At 40.9% G+C, this 23,578-nt stretch overlaps 1 long non-coding RNA gene across 1 annotated transcript; it reads left to right on the forward strand.

Moving 5' to 3' along the window:
- On the forward strand, positions 1-15,397 carry LOC111925024 (uncharacterized). Its single transcript, XR_002862014.2, has 4 exons — positions 1-308; positions 1,239-1,356; positions 2,929-3,073; positions 15,240-15,397. It is a non-coding gene; the product is annotated as an uncharacterized LOC111925024 (long non-coding RNA).
- The last annotated feature ends 8,181 nt before the right edge of the window (positions 15,398-23,578 follow it).

The following is a 23,578-nucleotide window of genomic DNA, read 5'->3' on the forward strand; positions in this document are numbered from 1 at the left end:
TACCCGTGGGGGAGAGCTTCTTGGGAGGCGGGGCGCGGTGTGCCAGCTGCCAGTGGCAAAGGTTGAAGTTCCGATGGGGAAATTTTTGTTCAGCACATGAGATAATTTTCTGTGATAAGTTATGCTTAGGTCGGCTCAGCGAGAACATCCTGCTATTTACGGGAGTTGTGTGGCAAGCAAATTTCCTGGGCGTCTGCTTTTTTTTTTTATTATTATTTTTATTTTTTTTTTTTTAAACTGTGGATCTATGTACAGCTATTGACTTTTACAGCTTTGCAAATTGATATGCAAGGGGTGCACAGGACGAGGTGAGTGAGCTGGGACACGACCCCGGCTGATGCTTCAGCAGGAATCCGGTGATGTCAGCAGAGACACGGCTCCAGCTGGGAACGGTGAGGCCGGGCTGCCCAGCAGGAGCAGGGCTGCGAGGCAAGCAGTGATGCTGTGAGCAGGAAAGCGGCTTTGTCCTGCCACACAGATTTCCACTGGTTACTGAGGAAAGGGCTGACAGCGCACCCAACAGTATAAGGGGTTTCTTATCTCTGCTAAGGTCGAGGTGGGCTCTAGGAAGGAGCCACATGTGTAGATCAAGTGCTATAAAGTGAGTGCTATGTTTGGGAAGGCTGGTGCTTTTCCAGGGTGGCAGCAGGTACCTGGGACTTTAGGGGAACTGGCTTCAGGTAATTCATAAGTGATCGCCCAGCCCTGGGACAAAATGGCTGAAGCGTGTTTTGTTCTGCTGATGTGGGGAAAGGCCGCGCCAGTCCCTGTCGGAGAGGCATTAATTAAAGGAACTAATGGTGAGTTCCTAAAATATCTATTGGAGTGATCAGGATGTCTGCTGAGAGAAATCTGACTTGCTGGGCTTCAAGTTGTGCCAAGTCATTGTGTTCATCAGGAAATGAGGGTGTTCTGGGGCAGGTAAAACAGAAATAAATCACGCTGACCCTCCTCTGGTGCTTTCTGCTCCTATTTCCAAAGCCACATTTCAGGAGGTGGCTTACATACATTTGTTACATCGTTAATAGGATTTAACAGCTTTAAGTATTTTTATTTTTTTTTTTGCTTATACTGTGGTTAATGCATTTAGCACATTGTATAGGAGTCTCTCCTTACTAAAATTACCATCCTAAGCACCCCTCTCTGAAGTTCCCCTGCCAAGTATTCCCTGCAAAGTCTGCATTAGAGGAATGTTAATCTGATTTACAGTAACCTGACATGACAACTTGTGGTAATAGGTGATAAAAAGTTGAAACCTGGCGACAGAGAGGATGCTCATGTCTGACCATGATATGAACACGGGATGTCCCAGGGGGCTGGCTCAGGGAAGCACAGAGCACAGGGTGATGAATGAAGGTAAGACTTTGCAGCATCACTCTAAAGAGCCATTTGCACCAGGGAGCATCATTATTTCCACACATTTCAGCAGTTCCTAGTGTGGGCTGGCCTCATATTTACAAACTTTAATAGTCCCTCTGTATTATTTGTGTGGCAGTGCTGGGTTTTTTTGCTTTAAATGAACCCAGTTTATAATGCTTAATCTGCCACTGCTTGTTAACACACTTCTGGGAGATCAAGTGGTGGGAGAGGGGCTGGCAGCAACTGAACTTCATATTCTGAAGGAGGAGTCCAATATTTTCCTGAGATCTGTGCTCTGAGGGTGAGGCCAGAGGCGTAGATTTGCAAGCAGGTTTAGGTTCACATAAAAGTGGCCATGATTACTATAGTAATATACCATGCAGACAGTGTTTTCTTTGCAGAAAGGCCTTCCTGCGTCCCCACCATCACTGGCACATCAGCCAGCAGCACTGGCTATTGGCATCCTCTGGCCCCAGGGGCATCCTGCAGACCTTCCGCCATGGCACTGATCCTCACTGCTGTGCCATGGCAATAGGTTCCTGAAAAGTTATCCTGGTGTGACAACTCACCTGCTTACAGCAAAATCCAAGAGCTCTTGTTCAAATGCTCCGTTTCCAGTAAAGGAAACTCTACACCACAGAAGCAGCTTTGTCCCTGCCTGGTCATTTTAAATTGGGGTTTGTTAGAGGGGCCAGGGCAGTGTTTGTTATAATTTGCCAGTCCCTGAGGATTGCTTTCAAATTGGAGACCATTATTACCTGAGATTAGAGCTATCCCCAGCTTTATTTTTACACCATCATCAGCGCACATGATGTTTAAAGACAGAAAGACAGGAAGAGGCCGCATCCGTTCCCCAGCTAATATACGGTTTGGTGACTGAAAGAGATTTATTGAAATCAATGTGCACTTTACCATCGATTTCTTTGTGCACTGAGGCCTCCTTTAAAGCTTGTCAGCTTTTTCTTGTAAAGCTGAAAGGAGACTAACCTGATGTATCAACAGTGAGTACTTTGAAGTGATACTTCTCTTTCTCTCTCTTCCTCTCTCTCCAGGCTTCTGACACACTGCAAAATAACTTTTATTTTAAAGTGTATTTATCACATTTACTGAATGTGTCCAAACTGCCTAAAAAAAATAAGAACTGCATGCAAAATTCAATTTAGCATTGGCAAGGGACTTGACCAGATGATGTAACTGGTCGTTTATTGCTATCTGTGACTATAATTGCATGTCCACATCATGCTGTTTAAAATTTTAAATTCATCCCACACCATATTTTCATTCAGCCAAAGGAATTTACTTTAGAATCATTCTTTGCCCATGTCAGGAGAGCAATTTTTCACTGCTGATAAGAAAATGTCATTTTCTGTTTTAAAATTGCAAATGAAAAAGCCATTTCTATGTCTCCTGAGCTTTTATTTATTGATTGTCTTGTAATTTAGTGAATAATTTCAATTAATTTTATAATAATAACAATCTATAGCACATATATATCAAATTGTACAGAAAAGACTTGAAATATTGTGAATTATGATCTTGTCATAATGTCATGAAATGCTGCTTTTTCAGCCTCCGAAGCTTGACCCCTAAAAAGAATAGCAAGAAATACATTATTTGACATTTTAAGTGGACTGACAGATTTCTGCAATGAGGTGACCTGCTCAGTGGATGAAGACAGAGCAGTGGACACTGCTTTATCCTGGAACATTTCAAGGTAATAAAGGCATTTGACATTATTTCCTGTAAGAACCCTCATAAATAAGCTGTCAATATATACTTTAGGCAAAAGGACATTAAGGTGGACTGAAAACTGTCTGAGTGACCAGATGCAGAGTGGGGTGGTCAATGGCAGTTGAGGACAAGTCCCTAGCAGTGCACACAAGGGCTCAGTGTTTGGTGCCGGAGCGCCCCGTAACCTCTTCATTAATGATCGGGATGATGGGGCAGAATGCAACTTTGCAGATGAGACAAAGCTGGGAGGAGAGGCAGGTACCACAGAAGGTTGTGTGGCTACCCAGAGGGACCCTGACAGGCTGGAGAAATGGACAGGAAAGGATCTCATGTACTTCAGTAAAAAGAAATAGCAAAGTGTTGTAACTAGGGAGGATCAACCCCAAGCACCAGTACGGGCTGGGTGCTGATCAGCTGGATCAGCCTGGAGGTTCTGATGGGCCTGGAGGTTCTGATGTATGAGCAGCTGATTACCAGTCAGTGATGTGATCTTCATTGCAGCAACTGGCCCTTGTCACAAAGATGGTCAGCAGCACCTTGGGCAGCATGACGAGGAGAGTTGCCAGCGGGTAAAGGACAGTGATCCTTGCCCTCTGCTCAGCACTGGTGAGACCACAGCTGGAGTTTGGGGTCCAGCTCTGGGATCCCCAGAACAGGAAAGATACAAATGTACTGCAGGGAGGTCCAGCTAATGGCCCTAAAGATCACTAATGCATCTGAGTTTCTGAGGTGGGAGGAGAGGCTCAGAGTGCTCAGTCTGGTGAAGAGAAAGGGCATCTTACATATGTATGTCAATACCTGATGGGAAGGAATAAAGATGAGACAGACAGGCCTCTTCAGTGATTCTCAGTGCCAGCACAAGAGGCAGCTGACACAAATTAAATCACAAAGAATTCCTGAAAACAAAAAAAAACCACCGTTTTTTACAGTCATGGCAGTCAAATACTGGCACAGGTTGCCCAGAAAGGTTGTGGAGTCTCCCTCCTTGAAAATATTTAGAAGCCATCTGGACAGGGCCTTGGGCAATCTGCTGTAGGTGTCCCTGCTCGAGCAAGGGGGTTGGACAAGGTGACCTCCAGAGGTCCTTTCCAGCCTCAGCCTTTCTGTGATTCTGTGAGTAATTCAGATACCGCACAGAGAACATTCTTCCTACTTCTCAATGAGAAAACAGCAAATGGCTCCACTGCAATTCCATTTTCTGACTTTGATGAACGGAAATATGTTACGCATCATTAACAACATGCCAGCGTATTAAAACCATATTATGCTTGTAAAATAAAGAGCATTTTTTTCATCCATTGCCATCAAATTTATTTCTGAGTTAATCTGAAGAATAAATAAGTCCACATGGATCTCCCGGTTAGTGCTGCCAAGTATGTATATTCTTTAGTTTGAAATGAAAACGCTTCTTTTCAAAGTTTGGGATGGAACACATACACTCCCGTGTTTCAAATTAAAACAAATTACAAAGTGAAGGAGATGGCAGTACTGCAGATTGGCCATTCTCCCTTAAAATGGCTCATCAGTCCGGGCCAAAAGTGCAGTAAAACCAGAGAAACATCTGTCCTCGGTCTGGTTGACGTGAATATGCAGGAGGCATATTGTATTTTTGGGCAGAACTGGTGGCTGCCTGCAAGTGTGAAATCTGGACAATCCCAGACCACACTGAAGTGGAAGGGCATGCTGATCGTCTTTCTTTTAGATGAAATGAAAGAGGAATTAAAGCCTCATTTATTCGGTGGTAATTGAAACAAGCCAAGCCACCGCCCAAGGTGCAACACAATATAGGAAGGCTGGATTGGAAGCTCAGCCATGTGGCTAGAGGGATTTCACTGGAAATTGGTTGCAAAACCAGGAAACGGGGCATTGATTTGGTTGAAGCTTTGCATTAGCTTGTGGGTGGAAAGAAGCACAAACCAAGGAGGCAACTGGACAGGCAGAATATGTGTGTGGCCTCAGAAAGGTAGCCAAGAACAAATGACTTTTTTTTCTTTCCAACCCTGAAAAGCCCAGAAAAAGATCTCAGAGACAGGAAGACAGCTTCTAACTATCTTGTGCTTCTGTGTTTCAGTGGAAAAAAAAAATTCTATTTTAACAAACAGATTTTCCCCAACTTGTAAAAACAATGTCGACTTGAAGCAACCCTTGAACTCTGTGAACTTTGGCTTCCTGCAAGGAGCAGCCTTATCTAACTGCAACACCATATAACCTACAGCACTTAAATCAGTCTTCCATAAAGCAGGCTAGAGTCCCATCCCGCTGTCAATTAGAACTCCTCTCACAAAACAGACTGAAAAAGATGTGTATTGCAGCCTTGGAGCAATACAGCTTCTCCCACAAAGTTATGAAACCTTTCTTCCTTTAGGGATAAACAGTAAAGCAACAACTAATTTGTATGAATAACCCTTTCAGCTGCTTAAATACTTCCAGTCTGACAAATTTTATAGCTGTTCTGATTTCTCTGAATCTTCCACACCTATTATTTTAGTGAAAACACTGGATCATGCCATGCTTCACATTTCCTACTGTGCTTTTTTAAGATTTGTGATTTTATATCTTCTTCAAAATGGTAAAATATTAGCCAGCTGTCCTGTAGATGGTTCTCCAGGTAAGGTTTTTTTGTCTGATGGTCTGTGGCATGGAAAAATATTCACTTGCTGACAAAGCTGTTCAGTCTGCTTATGGCTCTTGTTGAACTGAGAATTTGCAGAAATGCGTAATGGTGCATGGACTCCGATTTTTTTCTGTGCCAACTCCATCTCTAAATGCGATGCCATTTGTGTATAGAGCTATCCAGATGTGTGTCACAGCTTGATTTCCTGAGGCTGTCTAGGGAAATGCTTCAAGAGAAGCACTGCTCTCTACCCCAGTGACATGAAAGATCCCTTCAGGATGCTATACAATACCAGAGCAGCAAAGCTTCATTACATTTGCTTTTAATGTGTCCCTTTTCAGTTCGTTGAAAATCCATCCTTTCTTCTGAACATGTTCATGAAGCTCACATAAAATGCTTTTTGTCATGTCTGACTAAACCTTTTTTAATTTGATGGTGGAAATTATGCTTCTGTACTCTTAGCTGGCTGTTTGTAATTTGGTCTTTTTCACTGATACAACAAAAATAGCTCCAATCTGAAGGTGAAAATTCTAGCCTGCATTTCTGTGCCAACACTCACAGAAGAAGTCTAGCAACGCAGAGGGATACAAACATATGCCTTAATCCTCTGAATGAACAGGTGCCTCATAGTTAAAGACAGATGAATGCTTATTTGGAATATTATTTGGCATATCCACTATAGGTCACTGCCTCTTACCACCCCATTGCAATGCTAGGCACTCATACCCAAAGCACAGCATGGCAGCTCCCCCATTTTTGTCTTCTTGTGCACTGTTTTTTGCCAAGGGCTGAGTTGGGAAGGGTACATAGCTCTTGGAAGTGGGACAAACTTTGACATGTAGGGAGAGGGGAGGAGAGGTAGAAGGATTCAGATCATCAGGAGTTTGGGATGAGCCTACAGACTGAAATATTAAAAACATTTGCAAGCTGCAGATTCCTTTGTTTTATTTTTTTCTTCTCCTTTGCTTTTCTTTCTCCCTTTCTTTGTTTTTCTTGACAATATGCAGTAGAAGTGGCTTATAACTGCACTTAGCTGTAGCTGGGAATCAGAGTTAGTTCCAAGGAAGATTTGTGGGGCTTCCCCTGCTCTGCCAAGACTGTGCTCTCCCTCTCGCAGTTCCTGGCCACATCTCCTGCTGGGTGGCCCTTGGGGGACAGCCTCCAGCCAGATGAGCGCTCAATCTGCTGACACAGGTGGGCTAGGATGGATGTGTAGGGCCAGATCCAGCTGTAGGTAAGGCTGGGCTTGTTTTGATCTGAGCTGCCAGAAGCCTAGAAGACATTAAGCAGACCATGCTTGTGTAGCTGCCTTTTCACTGTTTTCTTTTAAAGCTTTGGCTTTTATAGTTGAAAAAATAAAGATGACAAGCGAACTGAAAACATTCTGGGGATCAGAAAATTTGTAAAGGTGCTTCCTGAAAGCCTTTATATTATGGCTATGTCATTCATCAATGACACTTACTGTGACAGTTGCTATTGAAACCATTTTGATTATTGTATGGGATTTAGCAGCATGGATCATGGATTGATTGCAAAAGAACCATTGCACATACTTAAGATTCATAATCTGCAGGGCATGTTATATGCAAAAATAAAAAATGCTTCAAGCAAGACTGTCTAATGAACTTACATGTGTTTTTAGACCATACTATTATCCCTCATTAGACCATGGATTTAAAATTCTGGAGAGGAAGGGTTAAACTTCCTGACAGCTGCAAAAGTTATCACAAGACAAGTGGTACATATATCATTAAAAAAATCCAGAAAATCAGTTCAGCCCTTTCACAGTAGTGACTGAAAGAGAGAAGATGGTAATTCCTTAGTGAGATAACGTTTGTCTTGGGAGAGCATCAACATGAAATCTGTTTTTAATCTTGTTTTCAATTTTAACTAAAAGGATCAAAACTAATGATTAAAATAGGACCTCAAATAACTTCTTACTTATTACAGTAAAAAAAAAAAAGATTATTAACATTCATGAGGGCCCTACTTAGAAAACAAAATACTTCAAATGAGCTGGAAGATGAAACAGCTCCTGCAAACAATAGGTAATACATAAAGAAATACAGAATAGCATCAATTAGACTCAATAACTACAAATATGTTGACATATTTAACTGCTTTTATACAATTTATTAACTCCACACTCTGAAATCAAATGCAAACAACTGCAAAAGCAGCAGAATGGATATGTCTAAGTTCAGTAATTCTTTAACACTTGTAGCATCATTCTTAATCATATGAGTGGAGGAAAATAGCTTTTCATAACTGAGGGCCTTATTTTTCAAGTGTTGCTGTAAAGACAATGAAGCAGTAAGCAAAGGATAGAGCTTGCCCACTTTGGAGTCTTGGCCCAACAGAAGACAGCAATTAGTTTTAATTACGACTTCTAGCATGGGTATTAATGTGGAGACTAGGCATAAAAAAAAAGTCCAACTACACAGCCAAACCCTATCTGTAAATAGTGTGGGATTTATGGGTGAGACTGAATGATTATTTCTTGTGGTCATCACTCCAGTGAGGCAACTGAAAAGAGCATAATAAAGAGCAGGCAGCTTGTATTCTGGGATATTAGCAATGCAGGACGGGTCATATGTTTTCTGACTTCTGAGTGTTACCTGTATGCAGACTAGAGAATATATAAAATCCTTAAAGAGTAAAAATGAATATACATCTCTATGTATGTATTATTTTAGCAAAAGCCATAACTTTTTCTATGATAATTTATGGCATTCAGTCCCACTACACCATACCTTACACACGTAATCTAGCAGGCTGTCTTACTTGGCAGGGGTTAAGACTTGTTTTGTCAGTCTGTTATTCACAAATGAATTTATATTCTAAGAAAACCATTCCAAATTGCTTGTAGCCACACCTGCCATCCCACTCATACAAGCCATATGCCAGAGTCATGGGTGTGTGGCACTGGTTTTGGTGGAGCCCCCATGTTCTGTCCAGGGCCTGACACCTGTGCAGGAAACTAGAGAGCCACTAAAAATTGTGATCAGCAGTTTGGGAAGAGGATCAGTTATGTGGTTGATGTGTCACCATTTCTCTGATAAACCTGTGACTGTGCCACTTCAGAGGTTGTATTGTGCCTTCAAAGTTAATATTTGAGTCAAACTTGTCAGTTCGCATTTACTCTGTTACCTTTTATCTTGATAACAGAAACGTGCACATTTTTGTGCTGTTTATGAAACTTTTTTAATATGTTTTACATTCTTTTGATAACATTATGGGCGATTTTAATCCTCAAGCACCTTGTTCAGTAAAGCATTTAAAAGAATGGAATTACTTTTATATACAACCATTAAGTGCTCCCCTCTATTAGAGCATTATGGACTAGATTTCATGCCTACAATAAAGCTAATAAAGCAGGTTATTGGAATGGGATTTGAGATTTTAATTCAGATTTATAATAAACAGAAGGAAAATGGTTAATATGTACTGAGTACCAAAGGTTACTGTGATGAAAGATAAAGACTAAGAAAATTCAAGCAGCTGGGGCGCTTTCCTCATTGAAGATGAATTTGTGATGCTATGGACTCTTGCAGTCTAATCAGGAAAATTTTTTCAAAGTCTTACACAGAAACTTTCCATTTATATTGCATTAAATAATTCTACATATATCAGAGATTTTTAAGAATTGCATGATTTTTCTGTCCATTATCCTTTTTTGAGGTAAGTTACAACACAGAGAGAAAATCCTATGGTATAACTTTACCATGAAGAAGGATGGTGCAGTAAAAGGAAGTAGAATTTGAACTCTCCAGCAAATTTTGTTGTTGCAGAAATGTTTTTTGGTTTTTTTTCTGAAAAATGAAAGTGGTAATGAATGAAATGCAAAATGGAAAAAAAAAATCATTCACTTTATTAACAGCGGAGAAACATCTCAGAATTAAAGATTTGACAGCATAGACTCAATATTCTTTCTTTCAGAATCTATAATTAAAACTGTAGATTTATAACCTCAGTCCTACAAACATATCTCTAGAAAATGCTATCAAAAGACAATGCAATAAACTAGGATAATTTATTATCCATTTTTATCTGTCCCTCAGTTTAACTGTATTTTGGTGTAGAAAATGTTACCATTTCAGAATTAAAATAGTGCCTCAGAACTGTAGATATAATCTGTTTTATCTTGCTTCTAGGCAGAAAACCATCACCAATTGCTCCTAAAGTATTTCAAATTTTGTTCCAGTTGCTGACTGGCTGATGCCAGTCACCGATGGCCGAGATCAGACTTGAGAGAGGTGAATATTGTGCTGTCAAATGCAATTTCCCTCACTGTACGCCAGACCCAAACTAGGTCTCAGTAAATAATTAATCCTGTGGGAAACTCTAAAACCTCCAGGATGTGAGACATGGGTTTGGATGTCTCCAGTTTCCTTTGAACAATAATCCTTCAGGATTTAAGAGTAGCGGGAACTGCTTGGCACAACCAAATGCATCCTGCAGGCTGCAGATCATCTCCCATATGGGTGTAATAGGAGGGGCCATTTCTCAATTTCCACATTGGTATTTAGGACATAGAGAGATAAGGAATGTTTCCAAACAGTGCATGCTTCCAGTAAAATGGAAAACTTTATCTTCTCCAGTTATTAAGCAAACAGCACATCTGAGTAACTCTTACCAGGATGATGATGACTCTGGTGGTTGGTTCTTATCTTTCTTTTTTTCCTGAATAGAAATAGGGCTATTCTCACTAGTCTTGATTAATTAAACCATGTAAAAATGATAAGAAAATAGCGTTTGTTATGAAAGAAAAGTGAATTGATAAAGTAAATACATCTGAATCCTCTCCACTAGCAGTTTAGGCAAATACTGTGAGGTACCTAAGTGGTTTCTGTTCCTTAGCTATTACAAATATGACTGTTCCTTTTTTTCAAAATGGCTTTCTTTGAAAAATTTGCAATACTTACTTAAGAACTATGTTTTCATAAAATATTCCACCAGTGAACTTTTTGTGCTGGTAAACACAAACATGAGGTTTTAGGGGAAAAAAGTATTTCTTCAAACAGTAAGAAATAGCCATTGCATCCCTTGTCTGTCCAGACGTTATGTATTTTTCCTTTCACTAAAGTTGACCTCATCCAGTTCTGCACTGCAGTTACCTGGGATAACTTTAGAGCTGCCTACACTCAATTCTGAGTGTCTCCAGCTTTCAGGTTGGCAGAGGTGAATATGACTCAGCTACTTCCTGGACAGTATTTTTTTGCTCCTTGCAAAATAAATAATGCAGTAACCATATTAAATCCTATAATTTCTTCATTTAAGCTTTTTTTTTTTTTCCAGTATGTGTTTTGTATTACATATTTTATTTATATATTTATTCAAATGGAAAGAAAGACAATTGAGGAAAAAAAGAATTCCCTTTTATAGTAGCTGAACAAAGTAAAATTACAATAGCATACATGGGTAGAATAAAAAGTACATTCATTTTTTATTTTGATTAGTAGACCATTTGGAAGCAGAAATAATTTATTAGGGAAAAAGCTATATCAGGTAAAAGATCTTCTTTCTTGGTTAAAATTTTCTCCTATTTTCAGTCAAAATAGTTTTCAAAGTGGAAACCTCATCATGTCGTGTTCTACAAAATATCTGAGCCAAGGGAAGGACTTTACATAGAATCTCCAAATTCTTTTTCGCTTTAGAAAATACCTTTACCATTGATTTGATACTCTCTTTATGGATGAAAACCTTATTCAAGAATGAGAAATGTTTCCACTGAAATCACTTATCAAATAATAAGCCATTAGTGTGTTTTCTTTCTGGAAGGGATGATGCCAAGTAAATTACTTTCATTATAGGTCAAATATCACCAGTACTAAGAGCCTTGGACATAGTTTTTAAATGCTTTGATGGATCTATATCAATGCATTTTCTACCACTGAGGACTTCTGAGATCTCAGCTTATCAAAAGATATTTATTCAGCTCAGCTTGCCCATTCAGCTCCAGTTCAGGCCTCTTCACAGGAGAACTTCACTGAACAGTCAAAGGACATGGGAACAAAGAGAAGGGTTTTGTTTGTTTGTTTATAATTTTCCTTTGTGAGATTCCCCCAGGAGCAGGAAAGAAAATATTTCACAGTCTGGTAAGATCAGAACAGCAAAAGTGTTTGCAGTATGGCACACAAGAAAGCACTGCCTGCTTGGAAATACAGCACTTCCAGCCAGCACCATCCTGTGAGACTCACAGATGAGCTCCATATCCTGCTGCAGACTTGCTCCGGGAGCTAAGATTCCACTCACCTCTGGAGACTATTGCTCCCTAGAGAGGCTTAAGATCTGACCCCCTACAAAATATCTAGTTATTTTTCTAATTTTTTCCTCTATGAATGGGTAGCTTTTAAAATAGTACTTTAAAATTTGGGTTGGTTTTCATTCCCACTGGCAATGCTCGTATCCGACTAAACTTTTATTTATTTTACAAGTCTGTTTTCTTTAATCTTGTCATGGAAGAGACCACTAATTCTCTCCTTCTGGATGGCTGCAATGAGACCACACACTCTCCACTCCAAGCATCAGCAGACTGGAAAGAGATGAAAAGACAGAAGAAGAACAAAATACCATTAGAAATCCAAGCTGTTTCCATCTGAATTGTTCTCTCATGGTTCCTCACCAAGTCCCTCACCAGAAATCTTTGGTCTCTGTGGACTGTCTATTATTTTTTTTCTTTTTTTTTTTTTTTTTTTTCCATTGGTGTATCTTTCCAAAATGATGGCAAATCTGCACCCAAAGAACTATGGATTAGCTCTTGGAGGTAGCCCAAATCAAGCAGTAGCCCACACTATACTTTTTGGTTGAGACACCAAGTTCAGAAGAGGAGGTATTGAGCTGATCAACCTGAGTTGATAGAGGACCTCTTTGGAGTACCAAATGAGGGAATTTTTGAAGTTATTTGCCAGTTATATGGCAAAATCCCTATGCTAATGTACTCATTGATTAATTGTTTCCAAAATCACAATTAGCATCTGTTTGAAGTCTACAGTGGGTACCAGTGAAAACTGTGCCTTCCCTTTTTTGAGCAAATTGTTGAGTTGGAAAATTTTGAAACAACAACACAGACTGCAGTGGTCTACATTTTAAAGGGAACTGCAATTTTAATCTCACCTAGAGATTGTTCTGAGAGAAAACTTGTGTTTCCTGTTTTGAAACTATGAAGTATTCAATTTGATTTTGACAGCAGTGATATTATCTAAAGGACAGAGAGAATGTGGTTAGTACGGCTGCCTTGACATATGAAGTTCTCTTTTATTTACATGTCCAGGATGACATCATCAAGGAGATATTTTTTATAACTCATGTCTCACCTGAACATCTGGAAAGAAAGTTCAGAGACCTGGTTGTTCATTTTGCTCCATTTGCACAGTTCCTGGAGCAGTTGTTTATAGATCTATTGATGCAAGAGACACTGGAGAATCAGTCTAAAGTGTCATCAACTGCTGCCAGCCATGAAGTCTAGTGTGATTCACATTAAATATATTTTGCCATCAGGAATTCATATACAGCCTTTCTCATCAGGACTGCAACTCTAGCTCATAGTCTTACCTCAAACCCATGATCTCAAGAGATAAATTCTATAATATATTTTGTTATTTTAGGGACATTGCCATCACTCAGAGAAGCAATAGCAACCACTCAGGGAAGTAATGGCTTGCCATGAAAGATACCTGTGGTGATCAGTGGAGGATCCATGAGGATGGGTGCTCTCTTCCCAGATCCTTCAGGCTGCAGTTCTATGGACACATTCCTCTGCCAGCAGCCAAAGTTAGGTGTCAGTGCCTTTCCTCAAGCAGCCTTGGCTGCTGCTGCTCTATCTGTCTTTCTTATTGACCAGTGGTATGTTTGGGATCAGATCTGCCTGGGACAGATGCCAGCTTGTGTCCTGGGCAGAACCATGACCTACTGGCTACAGACATGTTCAGGAGCTGTGTGGGAGCTCAGCCTGCTCCAGCAACAGGACTTACTTTGGCACACGAGCTGCTGTGCATGGGCAAGTAATTACCTCTGGGCAAGGCAGCAGACAGAAAGGCCAGAACTGTGCACTTCTGACCATAGGGTTTTCAAGGGAAAAACCTCTTCAGCAGCTCAGAGCCATACTACTTCAGTTTTACATCAACCCATCTCTTCATCTCTTGATTTTTTTCATGCATAGAATGCGCATTTCATGATAATAATTTCTGTCCACACTTTGAGCATACGAACTCTAGGTCATTAGAAGCTTGCTGCTAGAGGTCTGTCAGTCTGTCAGTCTGATTTGAGTGCTGCAGAAACTCATGGAGCAAGCAGACCATCTTGAATGCCATGACACACGCAGGACAGCCAGGGGATCAGGCCCAGTCAGCAGGGGTTTGTGACTGCCTAATCCAGTCTCCTTCTATAAAAAGATGACCTGCTTAGTGGATGAGGGGGAGGCTGTGGATATTGTCTACCTACACTTTTGTAAAGAGTTTGTTTCCTACAACATACTTGCAGAGCAACTGACTTCCCATGGATGAAGATGGGTGCTCACACCTTCCCCAGATTCATTGCCCTTCTGTCGAGACCAAGTGCTGGGTCCTGCACCCCTGCAGAACTACAGGCTGGGGCAGAGTAGCTGGAAAGCAGCTTGGGGGAAAAGGACCTTGGGGAGCTGTTTGTCTGTGGCTGAACATGAACCACTGTGTGTGTGCTCAGGTGGCCAAGAAGGCCAGTGGCATCCTGGCCTGTATCAGCAATAGTGGCCACCAGGACCAAGGCAGTGACCATCCCCCTTGACACTGGTGAGGCTGCACCTCAATTCCCGTGTCAGTTCTGAGCCCCTCAGTTCAGGAAGGTCAGTGAGGGGCTGGAGCGCGTCCAGAGAAGGGCAATGGAGCTGGGGAAGGGTCTGGAGCACAAGTCCTGTGAGAAGAGGCTGAGGGAGCTGGAGAAAAGGAACCTCATGAGAGATCTCATCTTTCTCTACAACTAAGAGAGTTGTAATGAGGTAGTGGTCAGTCTCTTCTCCAAAATACCAGTCAAGAGGAAAAGAAGAAATGGCCTCAAATTGTGCCAGAGGAGGTTTAGAAAAACTTCTTCATGAGAAGGGCTGTCAGGCATTGGAACAGGCTGCCCAGGGAAGTGGTGGTCATCTCCCCGGGGGTGTTTAAAAGGTGTGTAAATGGGGTACTTGGGGATGTGGTTTAGTGGTGGGCTTTGCAGTGTTGTATTAACAGCTGGACTCTGATATTGAAGGTCTTTTCCAGCCTTAATGATTCTATGAGTCTGTCATGAGTAAGTCTGAAAGTTCAATTTTTATTTTAACCATTTGATGCAAGTGTTTCAACAAAGGCTCTTATAAAAAAAAAAATAAACCAAAACAACATAGATTTGATGAAAAGTGAAATAAATCACGACTTTATTTGCAACTTTTTAACAGCCATATTTGCTCAATATTGCCTCTGGCACAGCATATGCAACAACCAGTGAAAAGTGCTTGTACTGAGGAACCAGCAGCAACTATTCTTCTGACAAATATTTACCCTTATGTGTTGCCTCATCTTTCTAGCCAACATCTTTATTACCAGCTCCCCAAACTGGAATGTGACTGTCTGAAATGCCATCAGATCCAGATGAACGCAATCATGAACATCTTACTGTGTCAAAGTGAATGCAGAAAAGAATTTTAAAATCAGTATTATATTCAATTAAATTAGTATTACTGCATGCAAAGGATTGCTGTCTTCATTTCAACACCAAATTTTATTTACCTTCTCCCAGGCTTTTCAAGATGCACCCTAGGCTGTCAGATTGACAATGCTATATTACCTTGTAGTAAAAATTGTAGGGAGAAATCTGAAGGTTTTGGTGACTGGGCAGAGGACAGGTGGTATATCTGGCATATGGTGAAAAATATGGGAGATGGTTTGGGAATGCAGTAAGAGCATATCAGCTGGATGTTTCTGTTAGAGTATTCAGTAGCAAAATATTTAATGATGCTGACATTTAAATTGTGATAATTAGATTTTCTAGTTAGCACCACATTGAGAAGAATGGGAACAGTTTATATACTGCTCAGAGCTATTATTTCAGACTGTCTACAAACTTGGATTGGCAAGAATGACCTGGTTCACATTCTATTTATATATGAGTTTTATTTTGGCATTAATGAAAGCTTAGCTTTTGGATCACAGTCCTCTTCTATTATGTGGCTCTGTGAGGATGGGAATCACAAAAGGCTTGCTTCCAGCCAAGCTTGGATCTCCTCTAGTGAGATAGCTGCACAAGGCATTACCTCTGCAAATACTGGTCTGCAAATACTGGTCTGCAAATATGGCAGGACACCGCCCTTTCAAGGGAAGGGAGGTTATCCAGGTATCTTAGAAGGTACACTGGGCATTTGAATGGAGAACATTTTCTTTGCAAAAGCATTGTGGCAGAAGCAGAGTAAATGCTTGCCATTATTTCCTCTCCAAGAGAATTTTACCCTTGCTAGCAGAGGTTTGCTACACCAGGCAGAAGGGAGAGCTACCCTCACCATGACACAGACTGCCAGTCTCCATCTGACAGCCAGTTTTGCTGCCTTGAGCAGTAATTGTGGGGCAGCAACCCACGTAAAAATACATCTTTTGCCAGCTGACTTTTCCCCCCTGAAGAGTTTTTGCAACAGAACAGCTTTGGTAGATGGGATGAGGAACTTTCCTGTTCATTTAAGAAATATTATGATAATCCTCTTCTTTTTCTCCTATGGGCAGGGGACTGGCCTCACCAGTGAGCTATTTTGGCTCACTTGACAAATGAATTATTAGTTTAGATGTCCTTGTCACAGCTTTGGGGGAGGCAGCTTGTCTTCTGAAACGCTGCCTGCAGCCAGCTTACTCCACAGCCAGGTGTGGCTGTGTTCAAGTCAAAACCCAGTAGGAAGGGAGTTCATCACCTTGCTGTGGGGGCTACTGCCAGCTGAAGGGGCAGAAACCTCTGCCTGGGATTGAAGGTAAGAAGGAGGTGCATCTGAGGAAATGTCAAGGCTGAGGGGGAATCCATTTGCTGGAAAAGAGGGAAAAGATTGCTAGAGTAGGACTGGAGAGGCAGAAAAAGTGCACATGGCATAAATCTTGGGGACACCAGGGTGTGTGGTAGAGATGGATGGATAAAACACCAAATTTCGTGGGTAAGAGCAAATTGAAGAGGGAGATGATGGAAGCAGACAGCCTGTAGCCACTGGGGTATTCTGCCCTCCAGGAAACCAGGCTGACCCCAGGAGCACCTCCACCCTTCTGCTGCTGGTCGATATCTAAGAAATCCAATAACTTGTGAATCTCACCTTCCCTCATTTCCAAATGGCTGGCTTGCAGTCTAACACAACCCTCCACTATTCCAGAAGCAAAAGTGATCAGGAAGCCAAGGTTTATGCTGTACTTGTGGGTATAAATAATGCTAATGTTGAAGTTCAAATGATGCATGCCTGTTTTTTGAAGAAATCATTAAGCCCTCCAGAACAAGAACAAGTCAAAACAAGCCTTTTTATTAAGGAGAAAAAAAGAAAAAAGTACTTCAGAGCAAAGCACTCAAAATTTAAGAAAAGCATACAGAGTTAACAGAGACTCAGAACACTGTTCATGTGTGTGCTCTCTGCAAGACAGTGTTTAAATAGGTGATCATGTTATATTTCATTCACATGACCTTTGCCTGATCCCACACATAGGGCAATGAGTCTTCAACTTTTTGCACCTCTTGTAAAGCACATTTCTGTAGCAGACATTTTATTTTGCTCCACAGTAATTAAATGTATTTATAGAGTTGTAGTAGGTTAACAGGGGAACTATCTGAGGAAAAGCAGAAGGGAGGAATAACTTGATGAGTAAGAAATCACTCATAATATTCTTGTAGTGACAGTTCCTACAGGGATTTTTGAATTTGTGAGTTACCTCATCTTCACCGTGGGTGTGACTTTTATTTTTTTTTAAGTGAGCAACCCGGTCATTATTTACTTTGTCTGGTATATATGTATATAAGGGATGTAATTACATAGCAGCCTTCTCCTTGGAGGAAGCACTAAAATGGCTTTTGGACCTGTATTACAGTTTATTTCCATGAAACTTTCAGGATGTGAAGATTGCATAACTTTGGACCTGCTGTCAGATCTGGCCAGTGGCAAGTATGTGAGCTGAGACACACTCCCCCAGCCCACATTCACACTCACACCCACAGTCACTCCATCAGTCACATGAGCACCCAAGCCCCATTTCTCCAGGCCAAATGGATTCATTCCCCATATGGCAGCTTGCACAAGTTTTGGTTTTTTTTTTTCCCCTGGTGTATAGAGCATTAGATTTGCTCAGAAAGGTTTGAGTCCTGCATTTGTGAAGCCTTAGCCTAGGTTCCTGGGCAGGGAATGCCTGGCCACATGAAGAGCACTGGTGCTGCCAAGCCAAGTTTGCAAGTGAGGGAGGCCCCAAAATGCAAATTTTGTGAATCCTGTGAATCCCGGCTGGGTGAGGATCACCAGCTGCACAGCCTTTAAAACCAAGTGCACTGTTTCATCAGAAGGAATACCTCTGACCTTACACATTCCCTCGAGCTTGGAGTGTCTGCAAACAGGCAATTTGCTCATGGTGTGGAAGCTTATCATCAGACAACTAATTCAGCTTTCCTCCACTGGGATAATAAATTCTATTTACTTACCTGTTATCAGCAACTATAGTTGTTTAGAAAGAATGAAACAGAACATGATTGATTAGTTCTTTCTCCAGCTCCTTGTGGATCCAAGGTTATTTTTTTCATCCATCATGCCACATTAACACAAGCACAATTTCTTTCAAGGTAGCAGTGTGGCTATCATGGTAACGGAGTGGATTATTCAGTGACGTGTTCAGCAAGAGTAGCTGTTTTTCTCCCATCTTCACTGCAACATATAAGATTTCTAAGGCTACCGTATGCCTGCAGCTTTTTTGCCCATACTTTATTTAGACAGGAAAACCTGTTGGTTCCTGTATAAATTTCAGTGTCTAGAAATAAGCTGCAATCCTCTGAACTAAAACAGGGGTTCAGATATATCTCTTATATAGAGATAGAAGAAAATTATTAAAGGAGAGCTATTATATTTATTGATTTATATATTTACTTCCTTATCTGTTACTTGTATGGGCAAACAGTGAATTTCCTCTTCTGCTTTTACTGAAAAGTCTCTTTACCAGGGTTTAGGTCCTCTCTTCTCCCCTGGGCATTCTCTTCATGGAGCTAAAGCTAGTAAAAAAAGAGCCAGCAGAGCTGCAGCCATGCTCTTGCTTATTTGCTCGCAATTAAAGTCTGTCTTTGGTTCTACAATAGACAATATGATTTCCCACTTAAAACAGGTGGTGCAGCAAATGCAATCCAGACAGGCACTCACCCAGCACAACAGCTGTGGCTCTACCTCCCCTGGGACATGCCATGAAAAAGTCAATACACATACAAGGCATGTGTTTTTCCTAAAAACTGTGTGCTTGAATAGAGGCAACCTACACCTCCCTTGCTCTGACCCCAGCTGTGGTCCTACACCTGTAATGTTCACACTCTACCAGGAGTCCCTAAGCCAAGGCTCCCTCTGCTACTCAGCATGGACCAGCACATCAATGCTGAAGGTGAAGGTAAATCCTTCTTCTGTAAGGTGGAAAGACTGTTGTTTTTTTTTTCCCCAGCAAATCTTAAGGGATGGGACTATGCCCTGTGGGCCATTACTTTTGGTAGTCAGATTCTGAAGGGGTAGCACCAGATCCGTCACTCTCCTTCCGTCTTTCTTTCCTGCCTTTGCTGCCTAAAAGCTTGTTACTCATTCACCTGTGTCATGGACTAGGGGAATAGGGGAAAACTGGGGAGATAAGGGAGGGAGGCAGGGAGGGTAGGAAGGCATGCAGATGAACACAGGACAGATACCCTGCAGTCATATTCTCCCTTTTTAGAAACACCAAATGTATGCTGTCTCTTTCTGTCTGGCACTCATGAAGATCTCATCTTGCCATTCCTGATCAGCAATAGGCATTGTGGAAGAGTGCTGACATTTAAACTTTTAAAGCATATCCATACTGCATGGGATTTCACGTGGAGAAAGGAGAATGGGGGTAGTTCTTGCCTTGAGTGATGGAGGATTATTGCTCCATGTGGAGGAAAGGAGAGCGTATTATGCAAGAGCCCCATTAAAAAAAAAACAAAATGAAGAAAGAGAAATGACTGTGAATGAATTTGACTAAAGCACTCTGAGGCCCCAGCTCAGTTTTCAGCTCAACTAACAGTAAAAATATTTTTAAACAGATTTAATTTTAATAAAGTGAGAGGAGTGACAGGAGTCTGAGGGGAAAATTAAAGAAATGTAACTGAAGAAGAAACCTGCTGCTGCCCTGGCTTCATCACACCTGGCACTAATCCATTCCCTGCTTCACTGCTGACGAGAGAGAGGGAGAGCGTGGCTTTGTAGCCAAAGTTGACCCACCACACTTTGAGACCAGGGCATCAGCACTTGTGCACGCCAAAACCAGCACTACCCAAAGCCACATAGTGAATGTTGGATAATAAGCATGGAGCTATCCAGCCTGTCCCTTCAACACAAGGTGCCAGAGCAAGCAGGCAGTCACATGGACATGGGCTGTCAACTTCAACCCCTCCAGGATGAATCCAGAGCACCAAGCTGGAGTGTGGAGGAAGCCATGCACTCTCTCCCTGGCAGGAAACCGAGTGCTCCTGCTTTAGCACCTGGGCCCCCCAGGGTTTTCCTTGGGATTGCCATGGCCAGCAACAGCAAGACTGCACTGGGTTTTCAGGACTGAGCCTTTAGTCCATCCTGCTTAATGAAATCAGCAGCTTGCAGCAAGAGCAGTCCCCAAACCCAGGGAGATCTCCATGCCAAAGGGATTCCAGGGTATTACTCTGACATACTAAAATAATTGGCTGTAATGGGAATGCTGAAGGAGATGGTGCCAAAGTGACTGTCAAGAACGCTGAATAAATATTGCAGAAAAAAAATGGCTTCACATAATCAGAATCATAGGCACTTCTGTTTGAAGGTGCAAACATACATTTTCCAAATCAAGCTTTTATCATGGTCTTTAAAAAAAAAATCCTTTCCTTTATACCTATAAAAATATCGGAAGGTGCTTGACTTGATACAAAATATTTTTAAATGCTATCCCAACTTCTTAATTTGGAGCAGTTTGCACTGAAGATGTAATATCTCAGTGCTCTAAGCAACAGAAGACCAGAAATACAGGAATGATTGTGATCCTACTCTAAGGCAAAATTAGTCCTTCGCTTTTAGTAAAAATCTACTTTTTTTTTGTTGCTATTTATAGTAACATTTCTAGTTCCAAATTCTCATGCTGAGAAATGTGAATGAAATCAACTCTGATTTTGTTGCTGTTTTCTGTAGTGACATGTGAACTGGGACCTCTGAAATGGTGTTTCATATGTTTCTGAATCTGTGAGATTCAGAAATGTCCAGACATATCCTGGTGACTAAAAGTAGCTACAAAAATAAGGCTATGTCTACAAAATAATGAGTTTTCCCAAATTACCCTCACAGATTTTAAACACTCACTTTGGAAAAAAATGCCGTAGCAGTACCTTTGTTAAGCCAATTGACAGTGTAAACCAGACTAAATCTAGACAAAAATAGATATTAAATACTAATATTTCTATTAATATTAAGTAGCAGAGACTCTCCACCTGTATCTGTGTTTGGCCCCCAGTTACTTAAGTAATTGTGCATATTAAAAGATTAAGCCTTTTGGAAGCTGCGATCATTTTCTGCCAATTTATTCTATACTGCTATATTTTTAATGAGGTCATTTACTGGAGGGTTTTGGGACAAAATCCAGAGTATTTACAGAATGGCATGGATTGCCAAGAACAATTGTAGATAAAAATAAAGTGTATGACTTTTTTATACAGGGAAAACTGAAACCTGTAAACTCATTTTTAATTAAAAGGTCCTTGGTCTGGAAGATGTGTGACATATTCCAAATCTAATTAATGATTACCTTTTTTTTTTCACTAGATTTATTAATTCTTGAAGAGTTTTCAAACGTTATTCTGTGCTGTTATAAACAGTGGGCCTGATTCTCATGAACAATAAGTTTCTGTCCGCTTCTGACAGCTCAAGAATCCCTGAAAGTGAGCAAAACTGGCAAGAGAATTTTGCAATTCTTTTTCATGCTACCATAACTTCAGAACAAGTCCATTATAAGTGAGAATAAAGTTAGCTTTGCTTCTTAGAAGAGAACATGGATATTCTTTGCACAGGAGCCTTATATGTCTTCGGCAGAGCTTTGGCTTTTGCCCTGGTTCAGCTGGGCAGAAAAACACTCTCTACAAAGAGGGGTAATTGAAGTTTATGTTTACTATTCTAGCTTTGTTAGCATCTGCCAGCAGCCAAAGTATCCTAAAACATTGTTAAGTCCTCCAAGAGATGAGCTGTATCCTTGTTCCATTGTTTTATTTCCGTGCTAGTAGCAATGGTCTGAAATACGAAGGTCACTGACACCCCAAAAATTCATGCTTTAGTGTGACTATTCATGTTGTGCCAGCTCCAGTCTATATCCACAACCTCATAAATGAGGGTCACTCTTGAGACAAAAGTAGACCCTCTTGACTACTTCTATCTGACTCTCCAGATTCTCATTTAATTTATATAAAGTGAGATTAATCTCGGGCTTTAAGGTTAATGGTGGAATCTTGACTGGAATAAGTTTAGTCCAGGCACTCTCAGTGTCATCCCTATTATAACAACAGAATTCAAGGCTTTTTATTTTTGAATATCTCTCTGTACAACCCAAGATTTGCTTGAAGGGGAGCTTGAGTTCAGCTAGCAGATTTAAATTGACATCTAGTTTGATGCTGATAATATGTGTCTCCGCCTATGCACAAGTTTGGATGTTAATCAGTTATTTCAGCACCTAAAAATTCCTCTCAAATTGATTAACATGTTTCCAAACTTATTTTTTGCCTTGCCTATTAACCAGATATGCTCCATTGTGGCCTGCTAAAATCTTCAATAAGGAAAACAAAACTGAAGGATAAAGAAAACTGACGAAAAGTAATGATGAGAGCTGTGTGCTGTTCTCTGTTAGCACAGGGGGGGTTGATGAACCATCCATAGCTGTTTAAGCAGGCAGTGTCGATCGAGGGATTGGCTTGGGTGCCTGTGCAGCATTGACTGGTAGAAAGTAAATCTTTGCTATTGCTTGCAGTGCAATGCCTAAGGCACAGTGCTGTATCATAATGGGGAATTAGAGCCAGACTATGAAAAGCCTTGTTGCCTGCAACTAATCTGCAGGATGACAGCATTTTAAAAAATGGATAAATGCTACCTGAGCAAAGGGTGGGGGGGGTGGAGTTGCAATATCAGAGAAAACATAGCATATTTCCCTGTCAGCAACAGAGGATATATCTCACAGTGTTCAATACATTGGCTGCTGTAATCATACTCAGTACAGCATGTGATTGTTTTATGTGGTTGATTTGCTGTTATCTTAATTAGCCACAATTCTGTCTTTTTGAACATTAAATGAGTTTGGTTTAAGAATTCTAATTGTAAAAGTCTTTCAAATTAACAGAATGGAAAAAAAAATATGTTCATAATGAACTGAATTTTAGATTACAATAAGCTATTACAGGGAACAGAACAAATGTGTGCAGGAAAATGATTAAACTGCATGGAGTTTTCCATGCTGTACCACATTCCTCTGCCTTCCCCATTTTGGCTACTCTTCTAGGCTCTTTCAAGCCCAGAGCTTTCCTCATCTACATCTACAGTCAGTTTGTTCCAGTGGATACAATTCCTGAGCTTCAGCCACCCAGTAAGGGGAAGCAGATTCAGAATTTAGATCATAATTTCAAAGGCTAGAGTGACTGGAAGATTTTCTGCCACTTAATATA

Source organism: Cyanistes caeruleus, chromosome 1 (assembly GCF_971803275.1).
Source record: "Cyanistes caeruleus chromosome 1, bCyaCae1.hap1.1, whole genome shotgun sequence".
NCBI classification, from domain to species: Eukaryota; Metazoa; Chordata; class Aves; order Passeriformes; family Paridae; genus Cyanistes; species Cyanistes caeruleus.